Below are 13,621 nucleotides of genomic sequence, written 5' to 3'. Positions count from 1 at the left end.
AAATCTCATTGGGATTACTTACAATCTATAAAATAAAGCACATGAGTAAATCTTTGCAGCATCAGGGCCTAAAACCCTAAGCCCAAAAGCTATTTACTCGTGAGGTGGCCCAGTATGTATGTAAATCCGTTCTTTGTGTATTCACAGTAATCCCAGATAAAAATATACTTGTGTTGTGGAAGTTATTACTTCCAGATCCCACAGTGAGATGATAGGGCTGGCAAGGAGAAAAAAAAATTAAACACACACTTTACTTATAAACTAAGCACATTTACTATGGAGACAGAGAGAAACATGGAAGCCCATAATGCCATTTTTACAGTTTACATCCAGAGCCACTGCTGAACAGTCTTTCCCCTTTCTTCCACTCACGTGCAATTCTCCCACCATTGAGACAGGAAGGATGGGTTAACCATCAGTTTGGTCACTTCCAGACTTGGGAAAAGACTTGAGTTTTATACTCTCATTACTACTAATTCATTAAACAGAAATATGTGCTTGGTAACATGAAGGACAGAAATATAAAGATAGTTCAGGGGTCAGCAACCTTTCAGAAGCGGTGTGCCGAGTCTTCATTTTTTAGAATGTCTCTGTCTATAATATATAACTAAACTATTGTTGTATGTAAAGTAAATAAGGTTTATAAAATGCTTAAGAAGCTTCATTTAAAATTAAATTAAAACACAGAGCCCCCTGGACTGGTGGCCAGGACCCGGGAAGTGTGAGTGCCACTGAAAATCAGCTTGTGTGCCGCCTTCGGCACATGTGCCATAGGTTGCCTAACCCTGAGATAGTCCTTGCCTTGTAGCATTTATGGACATATAGAAAAAAAGATGCATAACAAAATTCAGAGGTGCTTTGGGATTGTAAACTCCTTGGAGACATTCTATACATAATTATGGCCTCTTTATGTCATAGTTAGCGTGCATAAACTGTTCTGTCACAAAAGAATCATCAACATAAACCCCACTTTCCCTTATCATTAAGATACTATCAAAAAACCAGCATCGCATGATTCTGAAAGCACAAAGACATGATCTAAACAATAATTACTCAACTTCCGGTGCAGGTTCAGAACAAAAAGCAGCTTGGAGACATTCTCCTGAAGGCAGAGAGAAAGGATTGTACTTTTATGGTGTACATAATTCTAGTTTCAGGCTGAATATGTGAATTCTCAGGGGCTTGTTCACCAAGGCTCCAGTTAAGAGGCTATCCAAGCAATGCATGCTCAGGACTGCATTGCTGTAAAGCTAAGAATATGTCCATATGGTCTCTGTCTCTGATCTCAACTTAACATTTATATTGTTTCACAATGGCTTGCAAAGACATCAGACTGGGAAGAAACATTTTGTAAACCTGGTGTAGTAAAGATTTGGGAAGTTTGGCACAGAACAGATTCAATCCAACCTTTCTTTTGTCACTCCTTCTCTCCCCCCCCCTCCCCGCCCGCCACTTTTGCTTTCTATCCTGAAGCTCTAATTTGAAACAGAAAACAAATTGCTTGGCAAAGTGTATTTCTTGGATTCATTTTTATAAATTCTAGTCATGGAACTACTCATTTGAGGAATTCTAAGACTGGCTGAAAAAGAAGAAAATGTGAATGAGGCAAGAGTTACTTTTCCCTCCCCACCACAAAAAAAAAAAAAGAACTATTTTGACCAGTTCTAATATAGTCAGTGTAAATAAATGATAGTTAAGAAACTGAGTTACGGATATGAACTCAGTTAGTGCAAGTTAAATTTCATGGTATCCATCAAAAAATAGCCATGCATCCTCTGTTTGCCTATATGTTACCCGCATGAAGATCATTAATAAATAACATTGAGTTTGTGGTCAATTGTAGTCAATGGAGTTTATGCCACTTTTACACCACCTGAGGATCTGTCCCATAGCCTAATTGCAAACGTAGGGGAAGTTACTTTTTGAATGACATATAGCATGACTATCATGGTTTATGGAGATTACAAGGCCAATCAATCCCACGTAATGCATAATCCAGCTCTCATTTGGCCAGACTGTGAAGTCTTTATTCACATTAGTGAGCAATTATTCATGCACAGTGACTTCCATATGGCTATTTGCCTTGGTGATTAGGAGGGAGTAAAGGTTTCATAATATGGTTCACTGAAATCTGTGGTAAAACTCCCACTGATTTCAGAGGGAGCTGCAGCAGGCAGTAAGGCAGTCTGCCCTTAGGTGGATATCCATGCAACCATTTCTGTTCTCTTCTATGTGGGTTTTTATACCATGCTCATGACTGTAATAGCCAACTGCTTTCCAATAAGCCATGCAACTACACAACTGTCACATGTTGTATGTTCTTTACCCTCTCCCCAGAAATCAGTATATGCAGTGGAGTGTCTTGTGTTGGTAGGGGTTTTTATCATTAAATAAATATATCTATTGCTATGTGTTTATACTACAGAAGGCAAGGTCAAAGAAATATGCCTTGTACTTGGAGTGGAAAGTGGTGTGGTTTGAGAGAGTCCTTAGTTCCTGGGGGAGTTCATTCCACAGCCTGGGACCGCCCCCGGAGAAGGTTTTGTCTCTGGCATGAACAAGCTTTATTCTTATTGTTGAGAGTCCCCCATTGCATTGACTTAGAGGTTGCAGGGATATAACTCAGAGCAGAGGCCAAAACATTATGGGTGGAATTTTCAAAAGCTCTTAAGTGAGAGGGAGAAAACGACACCTCGTGTATTTTAACGCCATTTCCACTTGATGCATTTGCTGGCTGGCTGTCCGATCATTTAGGGCCTGAATCAAAGCCCACTAAAGTCAATGACAGTCTTGGATCAGATTTTTAAGACACTAAGGGTATGTCTACATAGCAAAGAAAAACCACAGCACCGAGTATCAGAGCCCAGCTCAGTTGACATGGACTTGCATCATGTCAACACTCAAAATAGTAGTGTAGATGTTCCTGCTCAGACTGGATCTTGAGCTCTGAGACCCTCTCCCTTCAAATGTTTACACTTATTTTTAGTCCCGTGAGCCCCAGTTAATTGACCTGGGCTCAGAGATGCAATGCCATGGGCTTTTCACAGAGTTTGCCTACATTGCAAAGAATCACTGGACTGTATATTAAATACCCCTATCCAGCAAAGAACCTAAGTATATGCTTAAGCTGAAGCATGCAAAAAGTTCCATGGAAGTCACATGACTACTCACATTAAAGCTTAAACACTCCTTTATATGCTTTGCTCACTCAGGGTCTAAGATTCCAATAACACTGCTGCAGGGATGGAGTTGCCTCTACATGCAATGCAGTATTGCATATATTTGAGGATTTGTCTGTTGCAGAATACAGCACCAGTGCCACAGCAACAGTAGACATAGCGGGCTACCAGTGGGTAACTTTACTTCCTATCTTTTGGTGAAGACTAGGAAAAAATTAGGTCACACTCAGAGCAACAGAACATGTTAATCCATCACTATAGTCACTTGTGTTGTAGCCAGAGGTGACAAATGTGTATGCATTGCTCACTAACTGCCCTGCATACCCCATTCTAAGAAAGAGGCTGGAAGAAGCAAACTGTAGTGAAGCCTTTTTAAAAATTCCCAAGGAATTACTGCTTTGAGATGACCATTATTTTTTCATGAATAGGATTATAAATATGTAATGGAACATAAATATTTTTATTTAAACTAATAAAAAATGTAATCATATTAAAGATTCATATTGACTAAAAATAATTTGGCCTCAAAAGCAACATACAAGCCAACTGTTCATCCAATAAGGAAAACAGAGCTCAGCAAATACCACAAAAAGTGTTGTACAAGTATTTACACACATTTTAAAATGTATTTGTTTTGGATGCATTTACGTAAACATGTTTGTTTTACAGGAACATTTGGGTCTGTCTTGCACAAATGCTCACGGAACACAAATTTTTAAGTACAGGTATTTGCACTGGCAATTGTATATTTTATATGGAATGGGGTGCTTCTAGGCACAGTAGAACAGGGCTCCAAAAAAACCCTTGCACAAAGGCAGTGAGAGTTACAAGAGGATCCAACTGTACCCTAGTCAGTTAGGGGCCCCACATGTACAAGCAATTACTTTCTGGGAATGTGTCTAGAATGTAGACTCTGTATTTCACCAATAAATCTTGCAGTAGCCTATTTTTTCTAGGAATTATGCTGCAGGCAAAGCCTATGTTGCTTAGAAAAAGAAAAGACCCGAAGTTTTTTTCCAAATCAATTTCTTCTTAATCTCAGGTACCCCACCCTGAGAAATTTAATGCCTCCGTGATTTCTCCCTGCTTTTTTCTTGTTAGCAAATGTTATCCTCAATGGAAGCAATCCCACAGGACTAAGTATGACCAACCACAATCAACCAACATGGCATCGTGAACAAAATTGCTATGAGTACTTGTATTCAAAATCTGAGCTTTCTATAGCATGAAAACAAACTAGCAAAAGAATGTATCAAGCAAATACAAATAATAAATAAATGTGTGAAAACGTCAATCAGCCTGAAGACATTCCATGAGCAAACCAAGGTTTGTTAAGTATTACTCATTGTGAGAATTATTGGCTCATGTCTAATCATTTCTATTTTAATGTTTTCATTGTTTTCAATTTTAATACCTCTAAGAGAGTTTGTGAAGCCAGACCAGTTGAATGAAGGTAGCTAAAGGCTCTCTCCCCTACATAAGTCAGTGTCAAGGAAAATGTCTGTTGAATGTTCTGAGCAGCAGTCCTTTTTACCTCCATTAAAGAGGTGCTGGTTGTTCTCTCACATACTCACACACAGCTGGCCTATGGGCACTAGCAGGTGCACAGGGGAGATTAAGGATGGCTGGTCAGATGCTGCAAGGGGTGTGTCAAGAATAAGGCAGGGAAGAGGCCAGAGTGCATTGCATTCCTGTAATCCGCAGCTAGTGGACAGTCCTTTACAGGCCATTGACAGCTGGTGCATGTCATAGAGACCCAACTCTCTAAACAACTCACATGGCCAGGCCAGGAACTGTGGAGCTGTAATCTGCTCCCTGATGGCACCCTCACTCTCTGGAAGAGGGACACAGCAGCATAGCTAGCCATGAGCATAGATTTTTGTATGCTGTGCAAAAGGATGGTTCAGTGGTTTGGGATCTAGCTGAACACTTGCATTCAGTTCCTGTTCTGCCATTGGCCTGTGTGTGAACAGCAGCACAGCTAGCCATGAGCATGGATCTTTGTATGCTGTGCAAAAGGATGGTCCAGTGGTTTGGGATCTAGCTGAACACTTGCATTCAGTTCCTGTTCTGCCATTGGCCTGTGTGTGACGTTAGGTGAGTCACTTAGTCTTTCTGTACTTCAGTTCCTCATGGGTAAAATGGAGATAATAGCTGTGAGAAGTACATTTAATATTGTGAGGTTGTGGCCACCCCAACACACCTACTCCTGGCTGGCTATGGCACTGTGGCCATTTTTGCCTCAGTTTCCCCCACTGTCATTTGGCCTACTCCAGCCAAAGTAGCATCCTGGCCTTCTGGCCAGACCACTTTATAAAGTCCAGCTCCTTCCAGGGCCTCGACTTTTATCACAGTGCAACCAAAATATCAAACCTTCAGGCCAGCCAGGCGCAGTAAGCCACCTCTTACAGACATCTCAACTGCTATGGTCTCTCCCACCTCCCCCATCTCATTCCAGGCTCTCCAAAAACCCCACTGCCCAGAGCTAGCATATTCCTGCCCTTGCTAAGGTGTTCAGGCAGACAGCAGCTTACCAGGAGGTCCTATCTCAGTCAAGTTTCCAGCTCACCCAGAAGAAGCCTCTCTACTCTACTCTACTCTACTCTCCTTCTCAGCCTTCTTCCAGGCTACTTCCCAGACAGAGGAAATTCTCCACCTCCTCTCCTCAGCATATTTCACCCAGTTTCTCCCACCCAGGTTTTATTACTAATTAGTCCCAGCCCATCCTCTAGGTGCAAACAGGCAGGTTAATTGGCTCTTAGGCCCAGATTAACCCTTTTATTGTGTGTGTGGTGGGGGAGGGGAGTAAATATCCCATCACACAGATGCTCAGACACAATGGTAATAGAGATCTGTGTTGGGGTGTACTTCCTGTACTGGCCCTGAGAGGGTAAATTAGGCCTACTTAACTGCCCAGGATGCACCTGAAAGAGGTGAAAAGGAGCAGGGATTTATTAATTAGACAGGAGGCTCAGTTGTCAGGGTCAGGTGGGGCCTATATAAGCAGGGAAAGAATGCAGTCACTCCCTGGGAAAAGGGTGGTGGAAGTTAGAGCTAGTATTCTCTAGAGGAGGGAAATATGTATGTAACCTTGCTGGAGAACCGAGTCATGAAAAGAAGGTTGTAATTCCTGGAGCCAGGGGGACCACAGGATGAGAGAGCATCAAGAGAGACGCTACCAGAAGAGGGGGCAATGCCTGGCCAAAGCTAACCCCAGGACTGCCAGGAGGAGGCACCACCAGTAGTGAGTGGACCCTGTGATAGGGCCATAAGAGTAACTTAAATGGGCAGTATCTATCCTCCTCTGTAATATTCCTTTTCCCAGAAGTCCTACAGGAGATTTACCTTAGTAAGGTCTGCAACATAACACCTTAAAATTGCTCTGTCCAGATGGCAAGCATAGTAAAACAGGAAAAATAACTATGCATGGCTGTTGTATTTTGCATTCCACTGCACCAAAATTATGAAACAATATTAGAAAAATACTTATTTATTAAAAGTAAGGCACTTTTTCCTGACCTTTGTATAACACTTTATTTACACACACACACAAAATGCCTTACTTTTAATAAATACTCTGTGTGTGTGTGTGTGTACACATACATTTTCACAGTGTTTTACATTTGTGTGTTTAGTCAAAACTAGGGCAATGCTTGGAAGAGTTGCTCCATGTGACACGTGAATCCAGGTTGAAAGACATTCTACAGGGAGCCATCCCTGATCAGTATGTTGCAAGATTTTCTACAAACACATTTGTTACTATACACTTACAGCTCTAATTGTTACTGTCATGTCTGCCAGAAGATCACAGGAATCATTTTCATATTACTAGGTTACACATTTCTAAAATTAAATTTAAAAATGAGTGACACATTTTTATTAAAAAAACATCATGGACAATACCTAACAGTGGTAATAGCTATAACATTTGACTGTTTTGGGGGGGAAACAAAAGACCCATTACAGTATTTTTAAACAGCTTTGTCAACTCTCTGTTCAAAAATGTTTTTTGAAAATAGGATTTAATTAATGAGACATCTAAAATGAAACACACAAAGTAATTACTTGTTGACATTTTAGAAACTTGGACTCTAAAACAGAATATTATTCAAATTGCATATGCTTCATCAATCTGAATTATATTTACTGAATATTCAGAGACATTAGTTGGACCTAACAGGTTAACTAAATCCAAGAATTTTCTGATGATCTACAGAGCATCAATACCATATGCAAACTCATCAAATTGAATGCAACATCTGGCTGACATATGCTGTTGAATATGGACTGTAAAGGAAGAGGCACTTTGGAAGCCCAAGTTGCAAAATATTATTTAACTATTCTTTTACATCTTGTGTCAACTGTGAGCCAGCCAGATTAGGGGATTCCTTTCAGTTTTATTGGTTGGGCTTTTTGTAAATGTGGTATCATCACTATGATGTTACGAGTAAGTTGCTGTTCATGGTGGTTGTGTCTGGATCCTATGTGGTTTGGACTAGAGTATTACAATTGAATTTTTTTTAAATAAATATTTGGTAGGTATGAAACTGAGTAGCTGGGAAAGCAAGGAATTTCACTGTTGATTCCATAATTCATTGCAAAGCACATCTGATTACAATCTTTTACAATGTGCTCTGTACTAAGGAAACAATCTGGTTGGCAAGGATTTCAACTTGAGGTATGTATCGCTAGAACTACACAGATCAGAACCTGAGACCCAATTTATGCCTGTGCAATGAACAGCATTTTCCAATTCCATCAGTAGGGCCAGGACAAGACTCCTAGCAGTCACTTTACATTCATTCATACATATGACCCTTAAAAGGAAAGTCGGGAAAAGAAAATCTTTAACATTGATCTCTATATTTCTTCTATTTGGTTAATTTTAGTTGAAGATATTATATACTTAAGAACCTAGTTGGCGAATGAAGATTGTAACTGGTTAAGGGGGAAAACACACATACCTATTCAATACAATTTAGGCTAATTGAGGCACCAGTCCAGCAAGTTGCTGAGCATCCTCAACGTACATTGATGTTAACGGGACTGGAAGTTACTCAGCGCCACAAGTGAGCGGATCTTTTGCAATCTCCATTGGCAAGTGAAAAGCAAATCAGTGTAATTTTTTTCAGACAAATACCACTCCCAACCCATCTATGTCAAAGTCAAACTGCTGGACATGTTAATTTTCTATTGCACAATGATTTGTTGCAAAAGGGGAGTAGACAATCATAAAAAGCTTTCTATATATACAGAAAAGGGGTGGGAAGGGAAGTGCACTATATTTCTTTCAAAAAAAAAACTTGTCAAGAGAATTATTTGAAGTTTATGGCTGAAAATGAAAAACAGAACTAGTACAGTGTGAGTCAGCCCTTTACACACACACAAAAACCAGTGGTGCAGTATTTTACATTAAGGGCAATATCCTCAGGTCCAGGCTCAGACAGAATTCTCATTCAGGTCAATTGGAATTTGTCTGAGCAAGGTCTAAATGAAAACTGAGGAAACCTAATTGTCCAGAACAAAGGTGCAGCATTTTGGATCATTGCTGTATGTTATTGCAACAGTCCTTTATAACAGAGGATTGCAGCTCAAGTCCATTATGGATAGACAAACTCTAGTCTAGCATTCACTTCTAATTGTCATAAATGAAAGGCAATTTTTCCAAGGACATGACTAGACATAAGCTGTGCTTTATCTGTCTGACTCTGCTTTGTTAATAAACACTTTTTACCCTTGAGACATACAGATAGGTTTCAAGCTGGGTCTCATTGCCCACAAAAACGGTAAAAAAAATTGTTGCTGGTGATGGTAAATATTAATTTTTTCCACACGGTTTTACCAACAAACCTCTATCCTGATTTGTAATACCTTTTCCCATCCTATTACCCAGATGTCTTCTAAGCAGGGACTGTCACTTGTTCTGAAATGTATTAGACTGTGTTGTGATATGGCTACATAATTACTGCTTAATATATTGAAATATCTAAACTCTGTTCATTCTTGACCTAATCTAGATCTGAATATATTAAACCAGTGCTGTAGGTGTCTTCTCATCTTATTTTTATGGATCACAATTGCTTCATCGTGCAGGGAAAACCTAAATAAATTCCCTCCATGTTCTTCTGAATACTTCCAAGAAAGCAACAAAATTTGCTCTCTGTGAACAAAGTAGGGGGTTCAACCAAGAAACTTGCCAGATTCCCCTTTATCTAACTAATCTCAGTGGATCCATTGCAGGCTGAGGTCAGGAGCCATTTATGTGGAAGACCTGTGCTCTCACAGGTTCCCTGGGTCCTCTGACCCCAGCTTCCTGTCTGTATGGTTCCAGTGTGGAATTAACCTGTGGCACCTAGGTCACAGAGCCTCTTCTGAAGGCAGCAGGCCCTGGAATCTTCCTTTAAAGTGAGATCCCATTGTATGGAGTGGTTCCTCCTCAGGTAATATTAATTCCTGAGTAGATTCCCTATGGGGCTGAAAGAAGGACAATGTGTGTCCCAACCATTCCACTGTCCCATTCCTGTAACCCCATGGGGAGTTCTCTGTGGGATCCAAGGAGGAGGAGATGGGGGCAGCTGAACCCTGCTCTTCCACATGAATATGAACAGATCCATTTGCTGAGAGTGCCCTCCATAAGCAGACGTGGGGAAAGTAATCTGGCTCATAATTCTTATGTATTTTATTCCTTTCCCTCACATCTTCTGTTGATTGAAATTGCTGTAACTTCAGTTTTATAATTAAACAGGGGCAAGCTGCTCCCTTCATGGTTATCGCCAGTGTCATCACATATCAGCAGGGAAGGGATAAAAGGGAAAAAAACTAAGCTTATGCATAGCAGCTCAGCCACGTGCTCACATTCTGATTACCAGGTAAACTCCTTTTATATTTGGATCTCATGGGTCAAAACCGTCACTGACATAAACCAGAGCAAATCTCAATAAAGTTCATGAAGTTGGGCCTACCCACTTGTAGCAGAAGTGAGTTTGGCCTGTTGTATCGAGTCAACCAGTAACATTTATACCATCAGTTTGCTCCTGAACCTCCACAATCAATGTCGTTTCAAATCTTGTGTCAACAATACAAGTCTCTCTAAGCTAATTTCCTCCTATTTTCAAAAACATTCCTAACCTTTAGCATTTCCATCACATGGCTTATTAATATTCCATTGTAGGCTCTTTATTTTACTTTGGGGAATGCACCACCCAATTTCTGATTACTTTGTTTTTCCTAACATGTTAGCCACTGCAATGTAGTTAAGCATAAAGGAAATATTAACAGTTTTCCTCCATGATAAGAAAGGACAGAATAACCCCCTGATAAAATTATCTACTCCAAAATGCTGCCTAGCGTTGCCTCATACCTCTGTGTGCTTAGAGCATGGAACTACAGTGAACTTTTATCCCCATGTGCATAGTTTCAGTTGTGATTTTAGTCATAAACAAAATATGATTGACCTTAAAATATGACTGTCCAATTATACCTTAGCTAGATTTGCAGCATTATCTATAATTCCCATACACAGTACACTACGCGGTGTTATACTCAGTCACCACAACAGACTGTTAAAATTGAGTTTACAGGGGCTGATAGTGATTAAGATATTTTACAAGAGATGCACATTTTTAGAAATGAAGAGTTTTGTCTCCCAGCTGGTGACCATCTGGTGTTCCTGGCTGATGTTGATGAGTATTAATGTAAGTCATTATTGTATCAGTCTTCCATACACACAGACCACCCACCCCTTATTGGCTCTACAGCTTGATCCCGTAACAGCACCTTTATTATCCTCTCAGGAGTGTCATTTGTGTGCATTTTTGCCTTTGCAAAAATATAGTCCCCCCGGGAGAAAAAAAAAACAGCAATTTGCAACACTGAAACATAATTCACTAAACATAAGTTTTCCTATTATTAGAGCAAACTTTAATGCAGCCAAGGTGAGTAAAGATTACATATATTTTCATCTGGTGGCTGTTTGATTGCCTTTGTGGAATGGACAGACTCATAGAAATTGACAGACTGGATCAGATTCGAGATCCAGCTAGACCACTATCCTGTGTCCAACAATGGCCAACATACGATGCTTCAGAGGAAAATGAACCCTGTAGTAGGCAGATGCGTGGTAATCTGAACCCCTCCCTCCCTCCCTCCCTCTCTCCTGCCCCCCCATGCAGTGTCATCCTGTTCTCTAATAGTTAGAGATTGGCTTAAGCCCTGAAGTATAAAGCTTAATCTCCTTTACACAAATTTTGTTATTAATTACCCATAAGTTTCCAATACATGTTTTAACCTTAAATTCTTGACCTTGACTTGCTGTGGTAATGAGTTTCACAGTCTAATTGTGCCTTGTGTGGAAAAACTGTTTTGTCAGTGTTGAATTTTCTACCTTTCAATTTCATTGAAGGTCTCCTTGTGTTTAATGTTATGACAGGGAGAACAGACATTCCCAATCTTTCTATAGACCACTCACTATTTTGTATACTTTTATCATATCCCCTCCTATTCACTCCTTTTTAACGGATTGAAAAGGCTGGGATTCTCTCTCTCTCTTCATAGAGTTTTTCCAAGCTATTGATCATTGCTATTACTCTTCTCTGAACCCCCTCTAGTTCTGCAATATCCTGTTTGAGAAGGAGTGACCAGCATTGCACACAATATTCCATATGAGACCATGCCACTGATTTTATAAAGGTATCATAATATTCTCCATATGATTCACCATCGAATTTCTTATGCTACCTAATATCATTTGCTTTTTTGATCACAGCTGCATGTTGAGCCTTCACTGAGCTGGCTACAATGATGGTCCATTTCTTGAGTTGTTCTTAATACAATTCCGTTCCCAACTGGCAAGGGCCCACACCACAAAGGTCATTACCTTTGGCACTAATTGGCATTTTAAGCTCTGAACTATCAATGGCCCACATGGCACAAGCAAACTCATTCACAGTCAGTGGTAGCAATCTGAACAGACTGTCCAATGACTAAATTGGCATGAAGACCGAAATAGTTTCTCACCCTTAGGTGGTCTCTTCAGATTACAGTTGAGGCATGTCAACAGGGCTGCTAGCAGGGCTATACATTGTATACACACTTAAAGGTCATCAGGCTAGAGGTGCAGAAGTTGGGAGAGCTGTTTCTGTGACATGCATTCCTTTAAACCTCTTCATGAGGTTGTGCACACACACACACACACGAGCGGACCTAAAAATGATGCAGTTCAGGGGCTGCATGGAGGGTTGAGGGGCAGAGTGAAAGCAAATCTTCCTGCAAATCTGTCTCCAGCCCCCAGAGATTAATGGGTCTAGAGGGTAGCATGTGCCAATTTTGTGTGTGTGTGTGTTTGAGTCGTATTATTTAGCCCTGTATGTGTCACTGTCCCCAGTGCCAGGGACGTAAAGGAATTTGGTATAAATATTTATAAATGGCATTCCACACAACCACATTGTCATGCAACAACTGCGCTCCATGCTCAGGTGTGTTTTACAAGAATCTGCTGGAGGGTTTTAGAGTCACTCAATTCCTCATATGATGGCTCATTTCTTTGAGTGTGATATGTTTGTGTGTGCCAATATATTTTACTGACTTTTAATCAACACTAAATAATATGCAAGCGTTTAAAAGAAACATAAGACCAACTAATAGGAGAAGGTGCCATAGCCTCACTTATTGCTCATGAAATAAAACAGAATGGTTCAGCTGGGAACACATTTTCTAAATTGTATCACTATTAAAGCCAAATATTTTATACATGCAGAACCTACACTTGCATTACTCATGCCTAACTTATACATTCCTACTCGTATCGCATCTATAAAAAAGACACTACTGCCATTTTAATATGTAACTTCAGCATCTGCAGACTACAGGATTTAAGCAACACAGTGCAGATTTTAAGAGACTTCTGACCATGGCCTCAGTCCTGCAGCAGGACCAGCTTGTGCTGACCTTGGGCCCATATAGTCCCATTGATGGCACAAAGCATGGAGAGCAGTGGCAATCAATGAAGCTGTGCATAATAGCAGGGGTCTTAGCAGATCTAAATGCAAGATCAGGACTCAAATTAGTATAATGGTGCCCGTGAACTACACACTATATTTAGGCAAACATTAAAATGTAATGAGGATGCACGCAAAACAGAGAATTCTAACTCTGTGCTCCTTAGGGAAAAATCCTGCCAAATTTAGCACAGAATGACATCCCTTCCACAGAATTTTAAATTCAGCCTATACAATTCTATATCAGGGAAACAGTTTTGAAATGAGTTTTGTAAGCTTCGAGTGATTTCTATAGTACACTATTGGTTCATTCCTATTAAATTCTACAGGGCTTTTACATGGCCCAGTTCCAAACATCCTTTCTGAGGGAGTTTGCCTGAATAAGGACCTCAGAATTTTGCCTAGACAAGAAAAGTCTCAGACCTCAGATTACATAAATGATATTCA

The 13,621-nt window shown here is 40.2% G+C and overlaps 1 long non-coding RNA gene across 1 annotated transcript in view; it reads right to left on the bottom strand.

Annotated features, from left to right (window-relative positions):
• LOC120401878 overlaps positions 1-5,834 on the bottom strand; it is a 59,356-nt gene extending 53,522 nt beyond the window's left edge. Inside the window, exon 1 of the long non-coding RNA XR_005596806.1 lies at positions 5,714-5,834. This is a non-coding gene — a long non-coding RNA (uncharacterized LOC120401878). The remainder of the gene's footprint in view (positions 1-5,713) is intronic.
• Between the last annotated feature and the right edge of the window lie 7,787 nt (positions 5,835-13,621).

The sequence above is a fragment of the Mauremys reevesii genome, linkage group 3 (assembly GCF_016161935.1).
Source record: "Mauremys reevesii isolate NIE-2019 linkage group 3, ASM1616193v1, whole genome shotgun sequence".
Lineage (NCBI taxonomy): Eukaryota > Metazoa > Chordata > Testudines > Geoemydidae > Mauremys > Mauremys reevesii.
This window is presented reverse-complemented; position numbering and strand designations above follow the sequence as displayed.